General features: G+C 37.7%; 1 pseudogene across 1 annotated transcript in view; it reads left to right on the top strand.

Moving 5' to 3' along the window:
* LOC149211383 (uncharacterized) overlaps window positions 1-27,097 on the top strand; it is a 120,181-nt pseudogene that overhangs the window by 5,812 nt on the left and 87,272 nt on the right. Inside the window, exons 5-8 of the transcript XR_016249998.1 lie at window positions 8,639-8,786; window positions 8,903-9,151; window positions 9,548-9,766; window positions 10,013-10,090. The product of XR_016249998.1 is annotated as an uncharacterized LOC149211383 (transcript). The remainder of the gene's footprint in view (window positions 1-8,638; window positions 8,787-8,902; window positions 9,152-9,547; window positions 9,767-10,012; window positions 10,091-27,097) is intronic.

The raw sequence follows: 27,097 nt of genomic DNA, 5'->3' as shown, positions 1-27,097 counted from the left end.
AAGTGAAGAAACTAAGGTTTTAAGAATACAACAAGAAGAAAAAAAACTGAAACAATTTAGGATCCGGAAGAAAAGAAAACGAAAAAGAAATCCAACTGTCATTTTTTTTAAATTGTAACCTTAACTTAGAAATAGACCAACAGACATGTAATTAAGAGAGAATAATGTAGAAAATAATTCCAACCATCTGCTAAGTATCACATAAATCTAATTTCAATTAGCCTAATTTAGTTCAGTCTCATTATAATTATTTATGGTTGATATCTCCCTCGTAATCTTATATAATTATTTTAAAATAATAAAAATACTCCGCATTTTTCATTTCTTTAACATTTCTACCGTATTAATTACCTAATCAAACTGACCTGCCATATTTTCAAATTCTTCAGCCCGATTTGGCAGCATTAGGTAACTTTGTAGCAAACTTGTTTTAAAGGTTTGCCACACTAACTCTATCATTTACGTTCGTTTCTTATTTTTCGATTCGATAAAAAAAAATAGAATACATTCTAGTATATCGTCGGGTAATTAATTCACTGTTGTGATAGTTTCTCGCCACAATCTGTCGTGACTGTAAAGATTTACAGAAACGCAAAGAGTGAGGAAACACACTTACGAACTTACCATTAAATAAAATTTACACAAACTAAGAGATTTTCAGAATCCTTATAATTAACTGTTTCTATAATTTACATTACTTTTCCAAAAACGTAGTCACTGAGAGTCGCTGAAAATAACTTGATGGTTGCTAAAAATAACTTTAAAAATTAGATAACAGAATTCAAACAGCGAGCTAACTGCCCAACTAGATTAATTAATATAATAGATTATTTTAACACTCCTCTTTAATGGTAAGGGTTACAGTCACTAATACTAACAAATCCTACATAATTACGACCACTATTGTTTGTTGAAGTATGACTTTGATATAGGATAATTGCGATTGATTCACAAACTTTTTGTATTTTTGCAAGTGTTTGTATTTTTGTTGTTAGTTTTATGTATACAACTTTTTTTTCCTTTTGCTTTCAACTTTATACATATATTTTCTTGTTTTGTAGTTTCAACTTTAATCTGGTCTTTTTTTCAATATGTCTTAGTCTTCAATGCTATCTTTGTTTTCTGCAATTGTTTGATTGAACTTTCTGTCAACCTCCGATATGTAAAAACAATATATTCATGTGTTTTATATTCTCTTCCATGCTCACAAAGTCTTCCAGAACTCTGATGTTAGGGTTGATTTCTGCAATTGTTAACAATATATTCATGTGTTTTATATTCTCTTCCATGGTCGCAAAGTCTTCAAGAACACTGATGGTAGGGTTGATTTCTTTCGCTAAATTTTCTATTGTATTTATTGTAGGTTTTCCATTTTTCATGATTACTTTCATCTTTATTAAGACTTTGAAAGACACTCTTTAACAAAAATTACTTTAGTGTTAGAAGAAAATTCAACTTTCACTATGGTATGGTTGATTTCTTCTGCTGAATTTTCTGTTGTACTTATTGTAGGTTTTCTATTTTCCATAATTACTTTTATCTTTATTATACTTAGACTTTGAAAATACTCTTTAACAAAAATTACTTAGTGTTAGAAGCAAATTCAACTTTCACTACTAGATTATCCTTATTTGTTGTTGCTGCTGAATGAAAATTTTAATTTCATCCCCCAACAAGTGTATTTGTATATTTGTATAATGGACTTTAATATCAAAGTTCATGCTATGGATTTTTGTACATTATCATTTTTTCTTTGCAAATAGACATTTTTGTCCTGCTTAGGACAACTGCAGTGTATGTTTATATTTTTCTTATCTTCAACAATGTCACCTAGTATTCCCACAATGTCAATTTTTTTAATTTTTTTTTTGCAATTTCTTTAAAAAAAAAAATTCTTTGTAATGTCTGGTATATCTTCCTCTTTTTAGATGGGCTCTTTCACAACATCCGTTGTTACTTTTGTTAAAATAAGCACTTAATTAACAAATACAATACTCTACTTCATTAACAAATACAATGCTTTGTGGCTTTGCAAACAACGAAAAGTTGCAGGGCTCACTCACCAAATGAAAAAACTCTCAAACTCTTTTATACAGACTTCATATTTAGACCTGCTCCTTCATTAAATGAAATTCAAATCCTTGAATCTTATGTTACGCGAGTCTTAAATCCCCTCATGTTTTTCACAAAAAAGTCTTAGAGTTGTTATGATACCATGAAAAGATTTACAGAGAAGTAGGATGATATTGGCAAGTCTTTGTAACCCTTAAATAAAATTTACACAGACCAAAAGATTTTCAGAATCCTTATAATTAACTGAACTGCTTCTAGAACTTGCCTGACACATGACAATATGCTGACTGACGGTTGCTAAAAATAACTTAGCAACTTTCTAAAAATAGATAGTTGGACTCGAACTAACAAATAACCGCCCAGCAAATTGTACTTCATTTCATCACATTGTCTTCTACTGGATTTCTCCGTTACAATGTGAAAATGTGCCCTACTTTAGCTTGCTATGATCGGTACAAACTAATTTGGCTTATGAGAATCTGAACAACACATATTTGAGTTTTATTCCGTTTTACTTGTTAAAAAGACCGTTCTATGCTATATATTCCAGCTAGCAGACAATAAGATTATTTGATTTAGGAGTTGTTCATTTCTGAACTATATATGTGGTATTGAAAACTATACATACGGTTACTCTTTTTAATGTCGCTCTGTTATTCGTTAAAGCTTGACGTTTTCTTCACGACAGGAGTTTCACCGGAGACGGCTCTCCGACGGTTTTGGGGGAGCGGTTTGGAATGATGGGACACATTTGTTGAGATTTTCTGTATGGGATGAAATAGGAAAAATCTCAGCTGGTGACAACAATAGGAATTCAGGTCCTAGATTAACTCCAGGTTGTTGGGAGGGAGTTAATGCCTCCTATATTTGATTTGAGGGAATTAATGAGGCTGTTAGATTCTCTAGGCTATATAACAGGGAACCATTCGGATGTTTGCTAAGAGAGTGTGAGGATTTCTTGATGTAATCTCCTGATTTTATTAATAAACTCCTGATGCCTATGTTTGGTGGACGTAGCCCAGATTGGTTGGGTGAACCACGTTAAAAACTGTGTTTATGTGCTTGATATTTTTCTGTGTGTTTACTTGATTCGCTGTGCCTCTGAATTCCAACAATTGGTATCAGAGCAATGTTGGAAGTGCTGAGATTGTATGCTGGAGGGTGAATATCACTGCTGCGCGGCAGAGACCAGACCTGCGTGCTGGAATTGGGCGCATAATTGAGTGTTGTGCGTGTGTGTTCTGGAGCTGGTGTTCCTTACCTGCGTCCTGTGTTAAGACCGAAGGCAGTACTATACTATATACGGCTGCGTGGAGCGGATCCCTGCCTGGAGGTGTTGAATATTGGTGCGTGGAGCGGATCGGAGCAGTGGAGGTATGAATGGTTAGTTTTTTGTTTTACCTGGTGTGAGAGCGCATTAGATTCACACGTTATACCTGGTGTGAGTGCGCATTAGATTCACTGTTTTCATTTTAAAACTTGCACATGATTGCTGCGTGGAGCCTGTTTTAAACTTGTTGGTGCGTATTACAGTAGTGGTTTATGAACTCGGTGCGTATTTCCATTCCAAAAATCTGCGTGGGAATATATATTAAAAACAGCGTGTATTGAAAAACCCTCTGACCGGTGCCATTCACCTCTGGCATGCTCTTATTGAATACAGTTCAATGGGTGTTTTTTTGTTTTTTTTGATTTGTGATTAGTGGAAGATGACGCAGCTTATCAATGAAAGCCCAAACCATTCTCAAGCCAATGGTATTGTCCCTGCGCGTGTTTGTTTTTTTTTTTTTTTTTTAAATGACCGAATGTCATAAGAAGCCCCTACGCAGTGTGATTTGATAAAACCCGCGTGAATATATTCCAGTCTCTGCTATGAAACGCAGTGCCAGTTAGATTGTGGGAATTTTTTGTGTGCTGGGATATTGAAGTTTTTTTTAAAAAGGAGACGTATCTTATTTTTTTTGAGATGTGTATATGGTACAGAATTTGCACAAATAAAATGAAAGTGTTTCTTTGTTTTTAAAAACAAAAATAAAGAAAAGTAAAATAAGTGCAAAGGGCAGTTTTTTTTTGTAAAGGCATAGGCAATTTTTTAAATTGCTGGTTGGATATTTGGAGATTACTGTGTTTTTTGCTGATATCAAATGGCGAAAACTCAAAGTGCCCGTTTTGAAATTGAGAAATTTAATGGCAAGAATAATTTTGAGATCTGGAAGGTGAAGATGCACGATCTGCTGGTTCAACAAGGTGTGGCGAAAGCACTGTTGGGGAAAAACAAAAGACCTCCTTCCATGACGGAGGATGAATGGGATGAGATGGACGATAGAGCTCTAAGCGCAATTCGGTTATGTCTGGCGGACGATGTTCTGTTCAACATTGTGTCAGAGAAAACCGCCGCAGGCTTGTGGTCAAAGCTTGAGAAGCTCTATATGACGAAATCTTTGACAAATCGGATTCTCCTGAAACGACAGCTTTACGGTTTGCGGATGAAAGAAGGTACCTCGATTGCTGATCACCTGAATGTTTTTAATACCTTGTTGGTGCAATTAGACAGTCTAGATGTGAAATTTGATTCAGAGGATAAGGCAATAACTTTATTATGTTCATTGCCTGAATCCTGGGATCACTTTGTTACTTCCATAAGCTTTAGTACATCAGACATCCTTGAGTTTGACGATGTTGTTGGAGCCTTGTTGGCTGAGGAGACGAGGAAGAGGTCGAATGCAGACACCTCCACATCAGAGGTAATGATGGCCAGAGGTCGCTCACGAGAGAGACACTCCGGGTGAAAACATAGCGACTCTTGTTCGAAGTCCAAAGGAAAGAAGCCAAAGGTGAAGTGCTGGCATTGTGGCAAGACTGGACATTTGAAAAAGGATTGCTGGAAGCGAAAGCAGGCTACTAAAGAAGGCTCTTCGACAGAAAAGAAGGAAGCCAACACCACAGATACAGGTTCAGTATCTGGTTCAGGTATGAGTGATGAGGTATTGTCAGTTAATATTTCAAAACATGATCAACATTGGTTGTTAGATTCCGGGGCATCTAACCACATGTGTATACATAGAGATTGGTTTAAAACATATAGATCAGTTGATGATGGAGTCGTGTAGATGGGTAATGATGTCACTTGCAGTATTGTTGGAATAGGAAGTGTACAACTACAAATGTTTGATGGCACAACCAAAATATTAACTGATGTGAGACATGTACCAGATCTAAGAAAAATTCTAACTTCATTAGGAGCACTGGATACGAATGGATATAAAACTGTAATTCAAGGTGGAGTAATGAAAATTTACAAAGGTATCTTACTAGTGATGAAGGCGAAGAAAGTAGGAAATCTATTTCAGTTAGAAGGTAGAACTGGGTCAGATCATGTGTCTGTGTCTGAACATGACAGTAGTTCCATTCACTTATGGCATCAAAGATTGGGGCATATGAGTGAAAGAGGATTGAAAATTTTGGCTGACCGAAAGTTACTTCCTAATCTAAGATCTGGAAAATTGGATTTCTGTAAACATTGTCTGTTTGGTAAACAAAGTAAACAAAAGTTTAAAACAGGCAAACATACTAGTAAAGGTATACTTGATTATATCCATTCAGATGTTTGGGGTCCAGCCCCTACAGCGTCATGTGGTGGTTCGTCTTATTTTGTATCATTCATTGATGACTTTTCTCGGAAAGTTTGGGTCTTCATGTTGAAAAAGAAGTCTGATGTTTTCAAGCAGTTTAGAGCATTGGTAGAAAACAGCACTGGTAGAACTATAAAATGTTTAAGAACTGACAATGGTGGTGAGTTTTCCTCCAAGGAGTTTGACAGCTATTGCAAGGATGCAGGGATCGAGAGACATAAGACCACAGTTTATACTCCTCAGCAGAATGGAGTTGCTGAACGCATGAATATGACTCTTCTAGAGAGAGCAAGGTGTATGCTGAGTAACGCCGGGTTGCCGAAGGAGTTGTGGATGGAAGCAGTGGCAACCGCTTGTTATGTGATAAACCGATCTCCATCAACGGCAATAGACTGCAAGGTTCCGCAAGAGGTATGGAAAGGACACCCTTGTGACTATTCTAAACTCAGAGTGTTTGGTTGTGATGCATATGCTCTAGTGCCTAAACATCAGCGAACTAAATTAGATCCGAAATCAAAAAGGTATATCTTTGTTGGGTATGGTGATGGAACGAAGGGATATAGATTGTGGGATCCTACTACCCGCAAAATCATCATCAACAGAGATGTAAAGTTTAATGAATCCTCTCTTGTACAGTTAGATGTAGATAGAAGATTGAAACAGGATGATGTATCTGATTTCCAGCATATTCAGTTTGACAACATTTCTAATGATAGTCATAACGACCATAGTTCAGATTCTAGTCATGAACAGGTTTCAGAATCAGATTATGAACAGGGTTCAGATGGAGGACATGAACATGTCTCAGATGGCGATCATGAAGAAATTCCTACAGTTGATAGACAGCCAATTGTGGAAGCACCAGAAACATTCTTAAGGAGGTCTACAAGGATCAAACGTCGTCCGAGAAGGTATGATGATCATGTTACTTCAGTTGCTTTGATCGCTAATGATGATGAACCTTTGTGTTATCAGGAAGCTGTAGAAGGTTCAAATAGTGACAAATGGAAAGCAGCCATGAAGGAAGAAATGATGGCCTTGGGTAAGAATGGCACGTGGGATCTGGTTGAACTTCCGAAAGGCAGGAAAACTGTGGGGTGTAAATGGGTTTTCAAGCTGAAACGAGGTGTGAATGATATGGAAGACAGGTACAAAGCTCGGTTGGTTGCAAAAGGGTTTTCTCAGAAAGCTGGCATAGACTTTCATGAGATATTTTCACCAGTGGTTAAAATTGTTTCAATTAGAATTGTGTTAGCATTAGTGGCTTTGTTTGATTTAGAGTTGCAGCAGTTAGATGTTAAGACTGCATTTCTACATGGTGATTTAGATGAGGAAATATATATGGAACAACCGGAAGGGTTTGTTCAGCATCGCAATTCGAAATTTGTCTGCAGGCTCAAGAAGTCATTATATGGCCTGAAGCAGTCGCCTCAGCAGTGGTATAAGAAGTTTGATTCTTTCATGTTGAGTCAGAAATATGTAAGAAGTGAATATGATCATTGTGTTTACTTTAAGCAGTTAAATAATGGCATGTTCATTATCTTAGTGTTGTATGTTGATGATATGCTTTTAGCAAGCAAAAGCGTTGAAGAAATCAACAGGTTGAAGACTCAGATGGCAAGGACGTTTGATATGAAAGATCTAGGAGCCGCAAGACAGATTTTGGGCATGGAGATTTTCAGAGACAGGAGTAATGGTAAGCTGTGGCTATCACAACAGAAGTATGTTGAGAAAATACTTTTGAGGTTTGGTATGAACAATGTGAAGCCTGTGTCGATCCCTTTAGTTTCCCATTTTAAGCTTTCTTCGAGTTTATGTCCTAATACAGATGAAGAAAAGGATTATATGTCTCGAATTCCTTATACCAATGTAGTAGGATGTTTGATGTATGCGATGGTGTGTACGCGACCAGATATTTCTCATGCAATTGGGGTTGTCAGCAGGTACATGGCAAATCCGGGTAAAGAACACTGGTCAGCAGTAAAATGGGTGCTTTGGTACTTGAGAGGCACAAGTAGTTATTGTATTTCTTACAATAAGAGTAGTGAATTTGTTTGCGGATATGTTGATTCCGATTTTGCAGGTGATTTGGATAAGAGAAGATCAACTTCAGGGTACGTCTTTCCTCTTGCAGGTGGAGCTATAAGCTTGATGTCAAAGCTACAGAACATTGTTGCTTTATCCACTACTGAAGCAGAATACATTGTTGCTTCGCATGCTTGCAAAGAGGCGGTTTGGTTGAAAGGTTTGCTTGGTGAGTTTGGTAGGTTACAGGATAACATCAGATTACTTTGTGACAGTCAAAGTGCAATACATTTGGCTAAGAATCCGGCCTATCATAGTAAGTCAAAGCATATTCCAATCAAATATCATTTTGTAAGACAAGTTATCACTGAAAGGGGAGTTTCTCTTGAAAAGGTGCATACAAAGGAGAACTGTGCAGACATGTTCACGAAACCAGTTTTGTTGGAGAAGCTACGCTGGTGTTTGGATTCTCTTGGCTTGCAGAAAAGATAAAATAATAATAACAGGGCATCAGGCGAATTGTTGTCAAGGTGGAGATTGTTGAGATTTTCTGTTTGGGATGAAATAGGAAAAATCTCAGCTGGTGACAACAATAGGAATTCAGGTCCTAGATTAACTCCAGGTTGTTGGGAGGGAGTTAATGCCTCCTATATTTGATGTGAGAGAATTAATGAGGCTGTTAGATTCTCTAGGCTATATAACAGACAACCATTCGGATGTTTGCTAAGAGAGTGTGAGGATTTCTTGATGTAATCTCCTGATTTTATTAATAAACTCCTCATGCCTATGTTTGGTGGACGTAGCCCAGATTGGTTGGGTGAACCACGTTAAAAACTGTGTTTATGTGCTTGATATTTTGCTGTGTGTTTACTTGATTTGTTGTGCCTCTGAATTCGAACAACATTCAGGAATTAGACGGATTACCATGATTGTAAATGATAATAAGTTTTTAACTTCAGTCAAACTTTGTTTTATGGTCTCCAAGGGGATGGAAGCATAAAGGATAACTATATCGAGGGCCATAGGCCGGGAGTTGTAGATGGGTTTCCAAAAGAAGTAAGTCGCCGTATGCTCAAGTAATAATGGTCGAAGTTAATGTATCGTATATATATTTAATAGAATGTAATTTGTGATTACATTGATTACGTGGTTTTGTTGACCTGTGCATGCAGTACGATTTGAATTACCCAGAGGAAATGGTAACCAAAATCAGTGGTTATTACGGAACATATCGAGCTTGGAGGGTAATCAAATCTTTGACATTCCATACGAATCAAAGGAAGATTGGACCATGCGGGGAGGAAGGGGGGCCTAGTTTTGAGACAGAAATGGGAGGGAAGATTGTAGGTCTCTTCGGAAGAGGTGGATCTCGTGTGGATGCAATCGGTGTGTATACGCTGAAGACAGGTTCCAGAAATGAAGTGAGTTAGAGTGACGATTAAATTATGGGTGTATCCTCTGTCGACTTTAGAGGTGTATTGTACTATATTTCTATATTTAAGTATTGTGGGATTATTCACATCAGTCATTTTAATTGTCACATTTTGAGCCAGCAGCCATTAACACATTTGTTTGGTTAGTAATGTTAACCACTAAAATCTTTGATGTGAATAATCCAGAAATATTTGAACATAATTACTCTTCTCATAAAGGCCTCTAATCTGAAATCGTCAAGATTTTCATTTATAGCTTAATATACTGTCATAACTGAAAATGATAAAGAGTCTGTAGAGTATTTGTGGTTGAAACTATCTCGTTGCTCTTTCTGGGAATTTTGTTGTGTTATTCAATCAAATCCAACGTTTTCTGTATGGCAGAATTTTCACTGCTCTCAACTACACGGCGGCCGTGGGGGGGCTTATTGGAATGATGGGACATATTCAGGAATCAGAAAGATTATCACGACCACAAATGGAAATAATTGGTTAACTTCAATTCAACTGCATTATGCTCTGGAAGAGGATGCAAGTGTCAAGGACAAATATATCGAGGCCCTTCCGCATGGTCTCGGATTCGAAAAGGACAACCGAATCACGGTAAGTATTGTTTTATGCCCTTGATTTTAATTCAGTTGTAAATTTGCATTATTGATGCTTTCAATTAAAAATCTAATGGTTCGCTATGTCAGTAAGCTGTGAGATAACCCTAAAAGGGTTAATGATGAGAGCATCATACATAATCAGATGAGTTGTATAAGTTAAACCTTCCAATACATTAAAAGACTGAAAATAAGTATTTCTACTGATTACTAGTTTTGCTGCCCTGTGCATGCATGTGTGCAGTTCGATTTAAACTATCCAGAGGAGTTCCTCACCAAAATCAGTGGACGCCTTGGAAAATATGGGATGTACAACGCACTGGTTTTTGGGATCTTTGCAGTAGTGCGTTGTACATGTTTCCCTTTTATCCTTTCCTCGTTCCCAATTCTTCTTCCCCTACTTAGAAGCTTCATGGTGCTCTTTCTTCTTGCGCCCACTTGAATTCCCTTTCTTTTGGCCTATGTTCTCCAGGTACTATCCTTATACACAAGCCTTGTCCATTAATCTAGGCTTGAATAACATCACTTGCTTCTGCAAATAGCTTCGTAGACCAACTAGAAACTTGAGGAGTACAACTGGGTTCTTTAGGGAGATACCCAACATTATGGCCATGTTCCTAAATTCTATGGTGTACTCCTATACACTCTACTCCTGCTTCTACCTAAAGTAATGCCATTGGATCCATTGGTCCTCTACATACCTGATAGGGTAAAATTGTGAATTTATGAGGGTTTTTCAATCCTCACACTTAGTCACTAGAGGATCTCCTTCCAACCTTAATGTCTTTATGTTGATTTCCCACCAAGTTAGGTTATGGCCCTCTAATTTTAGTTGAGAAAACGAAATATTTTGTCCTTTCTCTATATGATGAACACTAAAATAAACATATAATCATTGAAACCAATTATTCTACTTCAAACCATAAATCTCATGTTGATACGAATTGATGTTAACCTTCACTCCCATTTTAATAGGGGATCTGAATGGTTCATGACACTCCAGCTGGGTTAATCCTTTCTATTTCTTTCTTAGGTTCCCTCATTGGTTCTTCTCAATTTCCTATATACCTTCAAATCTGACCTTCGTGTTAGGACTTCCATCTTCTCCGAATAACCCAACCTTATTGGTCAAGGTCGCCATGAGGAGGCTCACATTATGGTTTATATCTGCGACCTTTTCTTCCAATTGCACAAACCTTTCTTTTGTGGGATCTTATGGATTATTAATAGATTTATTTCCCGTGACTAGGGATTCACAACTTTCAACTTAACTAATTTGGATCCCATTCAACTCCCCAGATATACCAAAAGAAATTTTCTTTGATACCAATATGATTTATAAATTGTCGTGGATATTCCATTGCATGGTTCATCACAACAAATATGATAAAATTATGTTTAAAATTTGAAATATACATTATGAGGGTAAATTTCTCCCTATATTTCTGGATTCATTAATTACAATGTACGTTTATGAATGCAATAGAAAAAACATCCAGAAAATAGAGACCAATGAAATAAAACTTAACATAAATTAATACTAGATAGAACCTGGGAAACCGTTTGAGGAGAAAACCTAGTTGGAAGTTGAGGTCGCTCTTCTCTATTTCCTTGAATAAAAATGGATGCAAGTACAAAGAAGTGATGTTTGTGGCATGTGGGCTACTACAATGCACAAACCCTCTTTGTTTTCTCTCTCCCTATCCACTCTCAGCCATTCTACTCATCTATAAAACAAAATGCACTTCAATATAATGAAACCCCTTTTCCTCCCAGTGACCCAATTCTAACACACCTTAATATACTACTAGTGGTTAGGTTTGAATCTCTCAACTCTTAACTAAAGTTACAATATGGACCTTTCTAGATTCTTCTTCATTACGATCATATGGATAACCCATTTTCCATAAAGAATGAGGGTTGATGTGGCATCCTCATGAGTTATGGTGGTCAAAACAGGAGGTCAAGTTTTGAGTGGAATAATTTTTGAATACGAACTCCAGTTGAGGCAATCCTTACACCATTGGAAAGGTATTTGTGTGTAGAATATCACTTAAGGGTGCATCACTTAAGCAACAAAGTTTTACCCCAAAATAATATTTTTTATGCCTCAAACTACTTCCATAATGTTTGAAAACCCAATTTGCCAAACTAAGTCCCAATGGTAAAATTAGTTTCGTTAGTTGATTCCTCCTATTTTTCCCACTCTAAAAGCTCCAAGATGGATGACAAATAATATAATGAATCAATCCATCTCACATACACTCTCCATGTTTAAAAAAAAAAGAGTATTGCATCCATGACATTGTAGTATTTGTTAATGGCCCAATCTCTCATCTATGATGTACTTTTGAATAAAATGTATGATATTTTTCCAATATTGTTTAGACTCTTGATTGATGAACATTACCAATTAAATTGATTTTTTTAAAGAATTTCGACAAAGTAAAAGACTCCCAATATGATGATCATAACCCATATTTGTAGATATTATGCAAGCCACTAAATATGAATTTTGCATGCTTCTATTCATTGTCAAATATGCCTTTATTTTCTATAATGCATACATTAATCCCATACATTTCAGCAATCCTTTAGAAAAAAATTCACTTAAAATCAAGTCAGTGATGGAACTTGTTCTTATGAGAAATTTTTTCTAGACCTTATATAACTGGAATGATTTGTATTGATATAAATAGTTCAAGCTTTAATCCTATATATAATATTTGTCTGTAATGTCTCCATCGTTTCATTATCCTCTATACAAACATTTCGCTCATCATAGGAGGTATATTACCCCTACTACATTCATAATCAACATGGTTAAGAAATACTTCACCATCCTCATTTGCGCATTTCAAATCCTCTCTCGGAAGAAATCGCTCACCATCCTCATCTATTCCTTTCAAATCCTCACTCAAAGGAAATACATCATCCTCGTCCGTGCCTTTGAAATCCTTGCTTAAAGGAAATACATCATCCCGAGATGTGCCTTTGAAGTCCTTTCTTAGAAGAAATCATTCACCATCCTCATATGTTCCTTTGAAATCCTCACTCAAAGGAAATCCTTGACCATCCTCATTTGTGCCTTTGAAATCCTTACTCAGAAGAAATCCATCATCATCATCTATACCTTTGAAATATTTGCTCAGAGGAAATCCATCATCCTTATATATTCCTTTGAAATCCTTGCTTGGAGTACATTCTTAACCATCCTTATATGTTTCTTTGAAACTGTTTATTACAGGAAATCATTCACCGTCCTCATTTGCTCCTTTGGAATCACCACTTAGAGGAAATATATCATCCTCATTTATACCTTTAAAATATTTTCTTTGATAAAATCCATCATCCTCATCTATGCCTTTGAAATATTTGCTCGGAGGAAATATTTGCTTAGAAAGCCTCAATTAGATAAAATCATTCATTATTCTCATATATGCCTTTGAAATCGTCGCTTGTAGGAACTCCATCATCCTCATCTATGCCTTTGAAATCATTGCTCATAGGAAATTCATCATCCTCATATGTGCATTTGAAATCATCGCTTAGAAAAACTCCTTCACCATCCTCATCTGTGCCTTTGAAATCCTATCTCAGAGAAAATACATTATCATCATCTATGCCTTTGAAATATTTTCGTGGAGGAAATCCATCATCCTCATCTATTCTTTTGAAATACTTTCTTAGAGGAAATCCATTATCTTCATATGTGTCTTTGAAATATTTTCTCAAAGGAAATCCTTCATCTTCATCTGTTCATCTTAGATCCTTGCTCAGATGACATCCTTTTTCATCCTCATATTTGCCTTTGAAATTTTCTCTTGGAGTAAATCCATCATCCTCATCTATGCCTTCTAAATATTCACTCGGAGGAAATCCATCATCCTCATATGTGCCTTTCAAAATCCTCGCTTGGAGGAGATCCATCATCCTCATATGTTCCTTTAGAAATTTTGTTTGGAAGAAATTCATCATCCTTGCCTCTATCAATGGCACCCTCAAATTCCCAAAGATTGGAAATTTTCTTATTAACATGCTCAATATCATTAGTTACACTTTCATCTTAACAAAATCCTTCCTATTATATTCTACGTGTAGAAATTTTGAATAATAAACACTTTTTCACAGAGATTATCCTGATTATACACTATTGCAGAATGCATGCATAATACATAACCTCCTCTATGTTGATCATCAATTTAGCAGCATTAAAAACAATGAAACATCAATCGCATGCGCACATTAACACAGTATGTAACCCGGGGAAAGCATACAGCTGAAAACCTCACACTATCTGTATATTATAATGATAGAAAACATGTAACAATACATAGTACACTACTCCTCACAAGTACTCAGTACTATCTCCACATGTTACACACAAACTAGCTCAGATCTGATGCCTCAAATCTCCTCCACTGTTTACCTGCCTCCACTGCGCAATCCTGCATGAGAATCAATCACTCTGTGAATTCGATTTCCCTTAGTTATACTACGCAAGCCTCATTGGCAATCTCCATCCATGCATGTGCAAATCTCATGCACAACTATAGTCACAACTGATAGCAATCTCAACCTCTAACACCTGTCTCCACTGAACTGTGCATGCACTGAGTTAACTGATGTATTCTTTAGTTTCTTTATGAGTTAATAATTAGTGAATTAATTAATAATTAATTCACACAACTCATCACTAGTGTATTCTTTAGTTAGACTAAAATACAACTAGTTCAATAAAGTCAAACTGAACACAACTCCATCAACTCCTCAATCAACTCCACCAAACTCAACCACATGAGTTCTAACTGAAGTCCACCATACAATAGCTCAACTGACTCATAAGAAAAGCGCATTTCCTTCTGACAGCTGCATGTGCCACATCTGTAGCTCAAACTGAAGTGCTCCAATAGGATAAGATAATGTTTATAGTCCAAATATTATTATGAGCTAATAATATTCGACTGTTCTATTTTTAGCCTGGCAGTCTAAAAATAGAAACCGCCCATATGTCTAAAAATAGAAGTCCATCTATTTTTACCAACATGACCAATCATCCACAAATAGCATCCTGCAGCTCATAGACCATGATCCATATGTCTAAAAATAGACATAGTCTAAAAATAGACTTTGCACCAAAAATAACCTACGAGCCCACTTAATGAAGGCGACTCCTTTCCACTAAGCTCTATCATCTTGTTGCATTCTCAACACTCTCTCTCAACAAGATATGGATTATCAACAACCCCTATCCTACCTCGGTGGTATTCGAATTTGCTCCTGGTGAGTGCCTTCGTCAAGATATCAGTAACCTGATCCTTCGTTGGACTGTATGAAAGTAACATGACTCTCCGCTGCACACAATCTCTGATATGATGGTACCTAATGTCAATGTGCTTGGATCTATCATGAAATACTGGATTAGCCGAGAGTTTAATGCAACTATAGTTATCACAATAAATCACTGTAGGCTCCAAGTGAGAACCGAACAACCCGATCAGGATCTTCCTCATCCATATAGCCTCGCATGCAACCAAACTTGCTGCCATATACTTGGCCTTTGCTTAACTGAGTGCCACAGATCTCTGCTTCCTGCTGTACCAAGAAACTATTGTTGACCTGATACTGAAGACCCCTCCAGATGTGCTCTTTCTGTCCGTTGGGTTCCCTGCCCAATCTGCATCCGTGAAGCCACATAACTTCACCTCATCCTCCTGTCTGTACCACAATCCATATCCTGATGTTCCTTTGAGATAACGCAATACATGCTTTCTTACCTTCCAGAAGAGCTTGGTTTGCTTAACCGTAGCTTGTGAAAGCTGGTTAACAGCATAGCATATATCGGGTCGTGTATTGACCAGATACATAAGCAACCCCACCAATTGTCGATAAATAGTGGCATCCACTACCTCCGCTGAAGTAGCATCCTCCTTCCTCCAACCTCCAGGAAGAGGAGTGTCAACAGGCTTGCAGCCATGCATGTTGAACTTCTCCAGTATCTCCCGAGCATACTTACCATGAGAAACAAATATTCCATCACTACATTGCCAAATTTCCAATCCCAGGAAATAATGAAGGAGGCCCAAGTCCTTCATCTCAAACTCCTTAGCAAGATCATCCTTGCATGAAAATATCAACAGCTCATCACCTGTCAGAATCAAATCATCTACATAAAGTACAATGATAAGCAACTTACCCTCCACCACAATCTGGTATAGGTTAAGATCCGCCTCACTCTTGGAGAATCCAAGTCCGGTGAAATAACTGTCTATCCGTGTGTACCAAGCACGTGGTGCTTGTTTCAACCCATACAGCGCTCTCTTGAGCCTGCACACATGCGACTCGCTACTGAAGATCTCGAAACCTTCAGGCTGCTCTATGTACACCTCCTCCTCAATGACTCCGTTGAGGAACACAGTCTTCACATCCATCTGATGAATGTGCCACCCCATCTGCATTGAGAGAGAAAGAATTGTCCATATGGAAGGATAGCTTGCCACAGGTGCAAAGGTCTCCTCATAATCGATCCCCTCTATCTATGAGAAGCCTCGGGTAACAAATCTTGCCTTGTACTTCTCCATACTCCCGTCAGCTACCTGCTTCACTTTGTAGATCCATCTCGAACCCACCACTGATTTCCCTTCTGGTCTTGGGACAATCTCCCATGCACTGTTTCTGACAATCGAATCATACTCTTCCACCATGGCATCTACCCATGCGGGATCCTCCACAGCTTCCTCGAAAGAGGATGGCTCAGTCACAACACATTTTCTCACAAGAGCCATGTATCTAGTGTACCGATCAGGTGACTGTCTCTGTCTACGTTGAGCTGTAGGTGGTCCTACAACCTTCTCTGCATCTTGAGCCAGTTGCTCAGCTTCTGTAATGCGCTTTCGCCCTCTGATGGTTGGCGCTGCATGAGTGGTCTCTTCCACTCCATGAACTTCGTCCTGTGGCTGATCCACGTCCTGAAGCTCATCCTTAGGAACTAATAGCTTCTCATCTGCATGTAAGTGTGGCTCCCTTTCAAGAGAACACTTCATGGCTTTCTCCTCCTGAAATTTTATATCCCATCACACAACAGTCTTGCGACTGTCTAGCAAATAAACACGATAGTTGTGGGGCATATCAGTGTACCCCATAAATATCCCAATCTCTGCGGTCGGCTCCAGCTTCTTCCTGGCATCCTTTGTCACATGCATGTAAACGTTATAACCAAAAATCCTCAAGTGAGAAATATCAGGCCTCTTACCAGAATAAGCCTCCTCGGGTGTACTCATGCCAAGTATCCTATGAGAACAATGGTTATGCACATATACTGTAGTATTGCATGCTTCTTCCCACAAGTGAAGGGGTAGGCCCTGATCATGCAACATCGCCCGTGCAGCACCCACGATCATTTTGTTCTTCCGCTCAGCAACCCCGTTCTGCTGTGGGTTATGGGGAGCTATGAGCTCTCTTCGAATCCCTTCTGCAATGCAAAAATCCTTGAACTCACCAGAGATGAATTCACCACCATCGTCGCTCCTAAGAGCCTTCACCTTCTTCCTGGACTCCTTCTTGACCAGTGCTTTAAACTCACAGAACTTTGAGTATGTCTCGCTCTTCTTCTGCATGAAGAAGATCCAGCACTTTCGAGAGAAATCATCAACAAAGATCACATAATACCTGTGCTTTGCTGTCAAAGCTATTGAAAAAGGTCCACACACGTCTGTGTGAATTCTCTCAAGGATTGTCGTGGAGCGACTATCCTTCTCGTGAAAGGTGGCTTTCACAAATTTTCCCAAAGTACACCCCTTGCACTGATCTGACTGTGCAAGAGTGCCTTTAGGAAGCCCAGTAGTAATCTGCTGCAGTATCTTCAAGGCTCCATGGTGAAGGTGACCCAATCTCCTGTGCCACAGCTCGCCATCATCCCGGATCACCAATCCTTCTGCCTTGCATGCCATTGCTGCACAGCCATCTACATGCAATTGATAAAGGTTCCTGACTCAAACCCCTATCTTCCGGGTTTCTCCAGTTGTCTTACTGCGCAGGAAAGCCTTTCCCTCGCTGAAAACAACATCATATCCCTTGTCTTCTAACATTGCCATAGAGATAAGATTCTTCTTCAATCTTGGAACATGCATCACTTCCTTCAATACGAAGGGTTTACCAGACTCCCTCTCAAAGGAAATGGTACCGATACCGGTCACACTATATCTACCATCATCGCCCATCTCGATGTGCACTCCAAGATCTTTCTCCTTCAGATCAGAAAACAAATCTCGATCTCCTATCATGTGAAAAGACGCACCACTGTCCAAGAACCATACTGATCCCATCACACTTGATACCAAGCATGCGATCAACAAAAAATAAAGCTCAAACTGCGAGGCTAAGGCCTCTCCCGCTGCCGATCCAGCAGCCTGCTTATTTTTCTTCTTCTGCGGACAATTTGTGGCATAGTATCCATGCTGGTGACAGTGAAAGCACTTCACCTTGGACATGTCCTACTTCTTGCCTTTCGCACCGGAATGAGAAGCTTTCTTGTTCTTCCCCTTCTTTGCTTTGGCAGCCAAAGCGCAATTTTCTTCATCAGTTGCCTTTGATGAAGATCTGTCCTTGGTATTCTACCTGATCTCCTCCTGCACAAGATCTGACCAAAGTCTCTCCCATCCTAGCAATTTCTCCCAACCATTGACAAGTCCTGATAGGAATGCCAACTCTTCAGAAGACCAAGGAGAGCCAAGCTCACCAAGTCCTCATCATTGACAGTCACCCCCACACTTCCCAGCTCAACCCGACATTGAGTGAACTTCGTGAGATACTTGGGCATACTATCTCCCTTCTCACACTTGATGTTTCTGAGTTTATCCTTGAGCGCCAACTTCCTCTAGTCGCTCTTGCTTTGGAATAGATCTGTCAACGCTTTCCACATCAAGTATGGAGAAGCCTTTCCATGCAGGCTGAACACAATGTGATCCTTCACGCCCTCCAACAGAATCCTTCAACACTTTGTTGTCTTCTTTTGCCAAGCATCAACGTGAGCAGCATCAATAGGCTTTGGGACCTCAGCCTCTATGAACTCCTTCAGCCCATTTTCATCTAACACCGCCTCCATCCTGTCTTTCCATGCAATATAGTTCGAGCTGCCTTCAAGAGCATACTCCAATCGCAATCTGTTGAAAGACATTGCAATGTTGACACCAAGAAAACACTGCTGCAAATTCGAATTCCACCAGCTCAAAAATCAACCGCTTCTGATCTAAAATTCAAGAGAACAAAGTATTTCTCATACACAGATTGACTGTATGGGCATTCACCGGATATCTCACCTTCCAAAAGAAGGATGAATCCAGAGGCTACCTGGCCCGATTACAGACTCTGCCTGAAGAAATAAATGTAAACACTTTCTAAATAATAGATCTAATGATCAACTCTGCTCTGATACCATGTAGAAATTTTGAATAATAAACACTTATTCATAGAGATTATCCTGATTATACACTATTGCGGAAGGCATGCATAATACATAACCTTCTACATTGATCATCAATTTAGCAGCATTAAAAACAATGAAACATCAATCGCATGTGCACATTAACACAGTATGTAACTCGGGGAAAACATACAGTTGAAAACCCCACACTATCTGTATATTATAATGATAGAGAACATGTAACAATACATAGTACAATACTCCTCACAAGTACTCAATACTATCTCCACTTGTTACACACAAACTAGCTCAGATCTGATGCCTCAAATCTCCTCCATTGTTTGCCTGCCTCCACTACGCAATCCTGCATGAGAATCAATCACTTTGTGAATTCGATTTCCCTTAATTATACTACGCAAGCCTCATTGGCAATCTCCATCCATGCATGTGCAAATATCATGCACAACTATAGTCACAACTGATAGCAATCTCAACCTCTAACACCTGTCTCCACTGAAATGTGCATGCACTGAGTTAACTGATGTATTCTTTAGTTGCTTTATGAGTTAATAATTAGTGAATTAATTAATAATTAATTCACACAACTCATCACTAGTGTATTCTTTAGTTAGACTAAAATACAACTATTTCATCCAAGTCAAACTGAACACAACTCCATCAACTCCTCAATCAACTCCACCAAACTCAACCACATGAGCTCTAACTAAAGTCCACCATGCAATAGCTCAATTGACTCATAAGAAAAGCGTATTTCCTTCTGACAGCTGCATGTGCCACATCTGTAGCTCAAAATGAAGTGCTCCAAGAGGATAAGATAATGTTTATAGTCCAAATATTATTATGAGCTAATAATATTCGACTGTTCTATTTTTAGCCCGGCAGTCTAAAAATAGAAACCGCCCATATGTCTAAAAATAGAAGTCCATCTATTTTTACCAACATGACCAATCATCCACAAATAGCATCCTGCAACTCATAGACCATGATCCATATGTCTAAAAATAGACATAGTCTAAAAATAGACTTTGCGCCAAAAATAGCCCACGGGCCCACTTAGTGAAGGTGACTCCTTTCCACTAAGCTCCATCATCTTGTTGCATTCTCAACAATACGAATACAACTAATGCGAGAACAAGATGTTGATGTTGTAACAATAGAAACTTTGCTACCAAATAACTATTTATAAAAATTAATGATGAAACCCATAACAAACATTATAAAAATATTAGTTAAATTATAAATAAAAATAAAAATAATAAATATATTTACAAAATCATACCTTTAAAATAATTTTGTTAGGTCACTATAATACTAGTGATTACCCCATTACTATTGTAGTTGTATCCGTTATTAACATTGTTGTGCCCCTATTGTCCCCATATTGTTATTACTATGCCCCATAGAATCACTCTATTGTTATTTTTGTGCCTTTATATTATTATTGTTAGGTCGGCTAGGTTATATTGTGACTCCTTAGACTCCTATATATAGAAAGGAGGTGTTGTCATTTGAATCATAAAAGAATAATTCATTTGTGTAATGTAAAGGAGGTTGCCCCCTCAAAGAGGCTGAATTCTAAGGCGTTGATATATCTTTTCTATCATTTTGTGAGCTGGTTTCATAACATTTGGTATCAGAGCTTTGGATTCTAGGGTTTCGCTGCTCCAAATAGGTCATCGTGGCATTTTCGCTATAACTTTTTTCTGTGACGTTTCAGAAGCGAAAAAAAAACCCATTTGAGATGAAATTACACTGAACCATGGGTCCAAATTTCAAATCTTTTCGCGCTATATTTGCGGAGATATAATCTGAGGAAGTTGGTCTTTTTGCAGACTCTTGAATTACATTCTAAACAGGTGACTAGGGGAAAATTGTTATAATTTTCTCTCTAAGCATCAGACTGAAATTTCGTAAGAAGGTACAGAAAGAGGACGAACTTTAGTTTCTTGTATATATTTTTCAGAGCCAAAGGTAGAAAGAGGGACACGTGGCACTTCGTACAAGTTCGCTCTTCTGAACTAGTCTATAATCAGGTCACTATGGGAGATTTTGCATAACTCTTCCTTGGAGAATCCAATTGGGATCATACTGGTGGCATTAGAAAGAGGACACAGAGGGCTACCACAGGTCACAATTTTAGAACTAGATAATTCGAAGTTACAGAGATACATCAGAGGCAATATCAAGCTCCTACAAAGTGAAAAAAAGTGTGTAGTTTTTTTTTAATTTTTGCTTAAGCTTGGTTTGAAAAATTATTTTGAAGGAATTCAAAGTGCATAGTAGAGCATTATTATTGGTAATTGATGCCCCGAGGAAGGAAAATGCAAACACCTAGTAAGCAACCTGAAAGCTCTAGCATGACTCATGAAGAAGAGGAAGAAATACTACATGATATATCAAAATTACAATACCAAGTGCAACAAATTTCACTCTCACAAAAGCTAACAGAAGCTAAGATAAATGGTGTGGAATCTAAGATAAAGGGCGTGGAAGCTAAGATTGACGATTTGAAGATAGATTTGAAGACAAATTTGACAAATTTTCTACAAGAAATACTTAATAATGGTGAAAGGGTAGTAAAGGAAACTATGATGCGAACAAAAGAAATGCTAATCATGATTTCATAGACTCTAATGTTGGATCAAAGACCTACCATATTCCAAAAATGTATATGAGGAATTTTGATGGAAAGGATCCCGCAACATGGATATTACAGATGGAGCAATTTTTCGATCTCAATAATGTGCAAAACACACAAAAGGTACGTATTGCAACTTTATATTTGGAACCAAATCAGTTTGTATGGTATCAATGGCTTTGCTCTCGTAAACAAATTATCACTTGGGCAATTTTTACGGAAGAATTGAAAGCATATTATGAGGATACAAAAAGTAACACTTTTTTTAGCCAATTGATAAGTCTCAAACAAAAGGGTTCAATAATGGAGCACATTGAGGAGTTCCAAAAATTGAACATAAGGGTAAAAAATATTCCAGAGGAGCATAGGATTGATGTGTTCATAGGGACTTTAAAGGATAATATCCAACATGATGTTCACCTTTGGGAACCTGATTCATTAGAGAAGGCATTCAGGTTAGCAAGAAAAATGGAAAGCAAAATCATGGCAACCAGGAAGCATACCACTCACAACTATAAAGATGGAAGTGTTGTTGCCCCTAGTCTTCCACAACCTATAAGGTTGACACTACAACAATTGGAAGAAAAAAGAGAAAAAGGGCTTTGTTACAGTTGTGATAACAAATACACTAAAGGTCATAAATGTGCTGAGAAGAAATTATTCTACATAGATTGTGAAGAGGAAGAAGAAAATGAGCAAGAAAGGTCAAAAGAAGAGGATATACTCCAGGAACAAAGCCTAGATAAAGAAGAAATGAATCCGACCATATCTTGTAATGCATTGGCTGGAATTACCACTCCTCAAACCATCAAGATAGAAGGACAAATCAAGAAGAAAAAGGTAATAGTGTTGATTGATTCAAGAAGTACCCACAATTTTATTCATTGTAAGGTAGCAAGAATTGAATTGCTTCCTATATCCAGCACTAGAGTGTCAAGTGATGGTTGCAAATGGAGGAACAATAAATTTCTCTAGAAAGTGCCATAATATCAAGCTATCCATGGGAGAATATGTATTTACTAGCCCAATGCTTTCCATTCCAATGGGAGGTGCTGATGTTGTACTAGGAGTCCAATGGCTACAAACCTTGGGTACAATAGCTTTTAATTTTCAAGAAATTTTCATGAAATTTTCTACGGAAGGAAAGGAAGTTGAATTAAGGGATATTGTAGGGAAACCGGGAAAGATAATCAGCTCTAATGGTATGACAAAGCTTCTAAAAAAGGAACAAAGAGGTGTAATTGCACAATTATGTTCACTAGATGTTTCCACATCAAAATCATCTATTTCTCCAGATCTCCAAAAAGTCTTGGACAATCATTCCAAGGTATTTGAGACTCCCAAAGGTCTCCCACCTATTCGTGATCATGATCATGCTATTCATCTGATTCTAGGAAGTGTTCCTCCAAACATTAGGCTGTACAGATATCCCTATGCCCAAAAGAGTGAAATTGAATGTATGGTTGCAGAAATTCTAGAGGCTGGTATAATTCAACCTAGTCAAAGTTCTTTCTTTGGTCCAGTAGTATTGGTGCACAAGAAGGATGGATCATGGCGCATGTGTCCAGATTATAGGGAGCTCAACAAGCTCACTATTAAAGATAAGTTTCCCATTCCTGTCATTGATGAATTACTGGATGAATTGCATGGATCAATTTACTTCACCAAGTTGGATCTTCATTCAGGATATCATCAAATCAGAATGAAGACTGAAGACATTCCGAAAACAACATTTAGAACTCATGAGGGTCATTATGAATTTTTGGTCATGCCTTTTGGCCTTACCAATGCACCTTCTACATTTCAAGGTTTGATGAATTTCATTTTCAAACCCTTAGAAAATTTTTGTTAGTATTTTTTGATGATATACTAATCTACAACAAGTCTTGGAAGGATCATGTTGAACATGTTGACAGGGTGCTACAACTATTGGAGGAGAAACAATTATATGCAAAAAGATCCAAATGTTTCTTTGGAGTACAAGAGGTGGAATATCTGGGTCATATTGTATCTCATGAAGGAGTTAAGGTAGACCCTAGCAAAATTAAAGCCATTAAGGAATGGAAAATCCCCACATCCATAAAGCATCTACAAGGATTTCTTGGGTTGACAAGGTATTATCGCAAGTTTGTTAAGAATTATGAGAGAATAGCAGCACCTCTAACAACATTATTGAAGAAAGATGCATTTTCATGGACTCCAGAAGCAACAAAGGCCTTCAAACATCTTAAAGAGGCAATGTGCCAAGCACTGGTCTTAGCTACATCAGACTTCACAAAAACCTTTATTGTGGAATGTGATGCTTCAGGAAATGGAATTGGTGATGTTTTAATGCAAGATGAAAGACCCATTGCTTTTGAAAGTCATCCAATCAGGGGAAAGTTTTTACACAAAGCTATTTATGAGAAGGAAATGTTGGCAATACTACATGCACTTAAGAAATGGTGACCCTACCTAATGGGAAGACACTTCAAGGTAAAAACGGATCATGATAGCCTTAAATACTTTTTAGAACAAAGATTATCCTCTGAAGAGCAACAAAAGTGGGTCAAAAAGATGTTGGGTTATGACTTTGAAATCATCTACAAAAAAGGGATGCACAATGTGGTGGCAATGCACTCTCAAGAAAGGATGGGATGTGGAAGCATTGTTGTGTGCCATTTCTATTATCCAACCAGATTGGATAAACGAAGAAAGGAAGGAATGGAAGAATGATGAAGAAGTGTGGACACTTATTCGAAAGTTACAACAAGATTCTAGTACATCTGATACATTTAGCTGGAAAAATTATTCGTTATGGTACAAAGATCGCTTATACGTCTGTAAGAATCCCCAACTCAAACAAAATATTCTTATGGAATTGCACACTTCTCCCCTAGGAGGCCACTCAGGATTTTTAAAAACTTACCACAGGGTTAAGAAGGAGTTTTTTTGGGATGGCCTTAAATCAGATATTCAAAAGTTTATGGCGGAATGTTTGGTTTGCCAGCAAAATAAAGTTGAAACAATTAAGACCCTGGGTTTATTACAACCTTTTTCCATTCCAAGCCAACGTTGGGAGGAGGTTTCAATGGATTTTATCACAGGTTTACCAAGACTAAGGGAAAGAGTGTCATCATGGTGGTAGTTGACAGACTTACCAAGTATGCACACTTTTGTGCATTATCACATCCATTTAAAACCAGTATAGTTTCTACTACATTTATGTAAACAATTCAAAAGCTACATGGAAACCCAAAGATTATTGTAAGTGACAGAGATCCCATTTTCACTGGAAATTTTTGGACAGAATTATTTTCTTGTCTCGGTACTCAGTTAGCTCATAGCTCATCTTATCATCCTCAATCTGATGGGCAAACTAAGATAGTAAACAAATGTTTGGAAGGATATCTTCGTTGCTTTGTATCTTATAAATAGACACAATGGGTCAAATGGTTGCCTCTGGCTAAATGGTGGTATAACACTTCCTTCCATACAGCAACAAAAATGACCCCATTTATGGCACTTTATATATATTAGCCACCATCCATCACATCATATTTAAGAGAAAATTCTAAGGTTCAAGCAATGGAACATCACATTGAGCATCAACAACAAGTCCTCCAACTCTTAAAGGATAACCTCGTGTTGGCGCAGAATAGAATGAAACAACAGGCAGATCAACATCGCAGCGAAAGAATTTTTGACGTAGGTGATTGGGTATTCCTACGACTACAACCATATAAACAAATGTACCTCAAGCAAGCTAAGAAGGATAATAAATTATCACCAAAGTATTATGGTCCATACAAGGTGTTGTAAAAGATTGGTACTATGACATACAAATTGGAGCTTCTTGCAGCTTCTCGAGTGCACCCAGTTTTCCATGTTTCATGTTTAAAGAAGGTTATAGGCGACAAGCTCCCAGTTCAAACAATATTTCCAGAACTTGACGAGGAAGGAAAAATTATATTGGGACCAGAAATAGTCACAGAAACAAGAACCGACAACTAGGAAATCGATCAATTTCAGAGTATCTCATCAAGTGGATGAACTTATCCATTGAAGATTCCACATGGGAGGATGAGAATTTTATACAGAAGCATCCATAATTACTCAAGCATTGAGGACAATGCTTTTTTGAAGGAAAAGGGCATGTTAGGTCACTATAATACTAGTGATTACCCCATTACTATTGTAGTTGTATCCCTTATTAACATTGTTGTGCCCCTATTGTCCCCATATTGTTATTATTGTGCCCCATAGAATCCCTCTATTGTTATTTTTGTGCCTTTATATTATTATTGTTAGGTCGGCTGGGTTATATTGTGACTCCTTAGAATCCTATATATAGAAAGGAGGTTTTGTCATTTGAATCATAAAATAATAATTCATTTGTGTAATGTAAAGGAGGTTGCCCCCTCGAAGAGGCTGAATTCTAAGGCATTGATCTATCTTTTCTATCTTTTTGTGAGCTAGTTTCATAACAAATTTGTAAATAAATATTTATAAAAAAGGGCATAAAGAAAAATATTATAAATAAATGAAATATTAAAAAAAATTGTGATTCCATTTTCTTTCTTCGGGGCATCAATTAATGCTAATAATTCTTCACTATTCCCTTTGAATTTCTTCAAACTGTTATGAAACCAGCTCACAAAAAGATATAAAAGATAGATCAAAGCCTTAGAATTCGGCCTCTTCGAGGGGGCAACCTCCTTTACATTACACAAATGAACAATTCTTGGATGATACAAATGACAAGACCTCCTTTCTATATGTAGGAGTCTAAGGGGTCATAATATAATCAGAGCCAACATAACAATAATAATGTAAGGGCACAATAATAACAATAGTGGGCTTCTATGGGGCACAATAATAACAATATGGGGACTACTTGGACACAACAATATAATAAGGAGGTTGTAATAATAACAATAAGGGGTTACACTAATAGTATAGGGGCCTAACATGCCCCTCTCCTTCAAAAGGTGTTGTCCTCAATGCTTGAGTAGTTCTTGATGCTTCTTTATAAATTCTTGTCCTCCCATGTGGAATCTTCAGTGGGTAAGTCCTTCCATTTGATGAGATACTCTGAAATTGATCTATTTCGTAGCTTTCGATTACTCGGTTCTATGACTGCTTCATGTTCCAATATGATTTTTCCTTCCTTGTCAAGTTCTCGCAATACTGTTTGAACTGGGATCTTCTCCAACTTTTGAATGAGTTCCCACTCCTTTGGGCATATGGATATATGTAAGGCATGATGT

The sequence above is a fragment of the Pinus tabuliformis genome, chromosome 1_1 (assembly GCF_031772625.1).
Source record: "Pinus tabuliformis cultivar Carrire ecotype Pingquan chromosome 1_1, CPIR1, whole genome shotgun sequence".
NCBI classification, from domain to species: domain Eukaryota; kingdom Viridiplantae; phylum Streptophyta; class Pinopsida; order Pinales; family Pinaceae; genus Pinus; species Pinus tabuliformis.
This window is presented reverse-complemented; position numbering and strand designations above follow the sequence as displayed.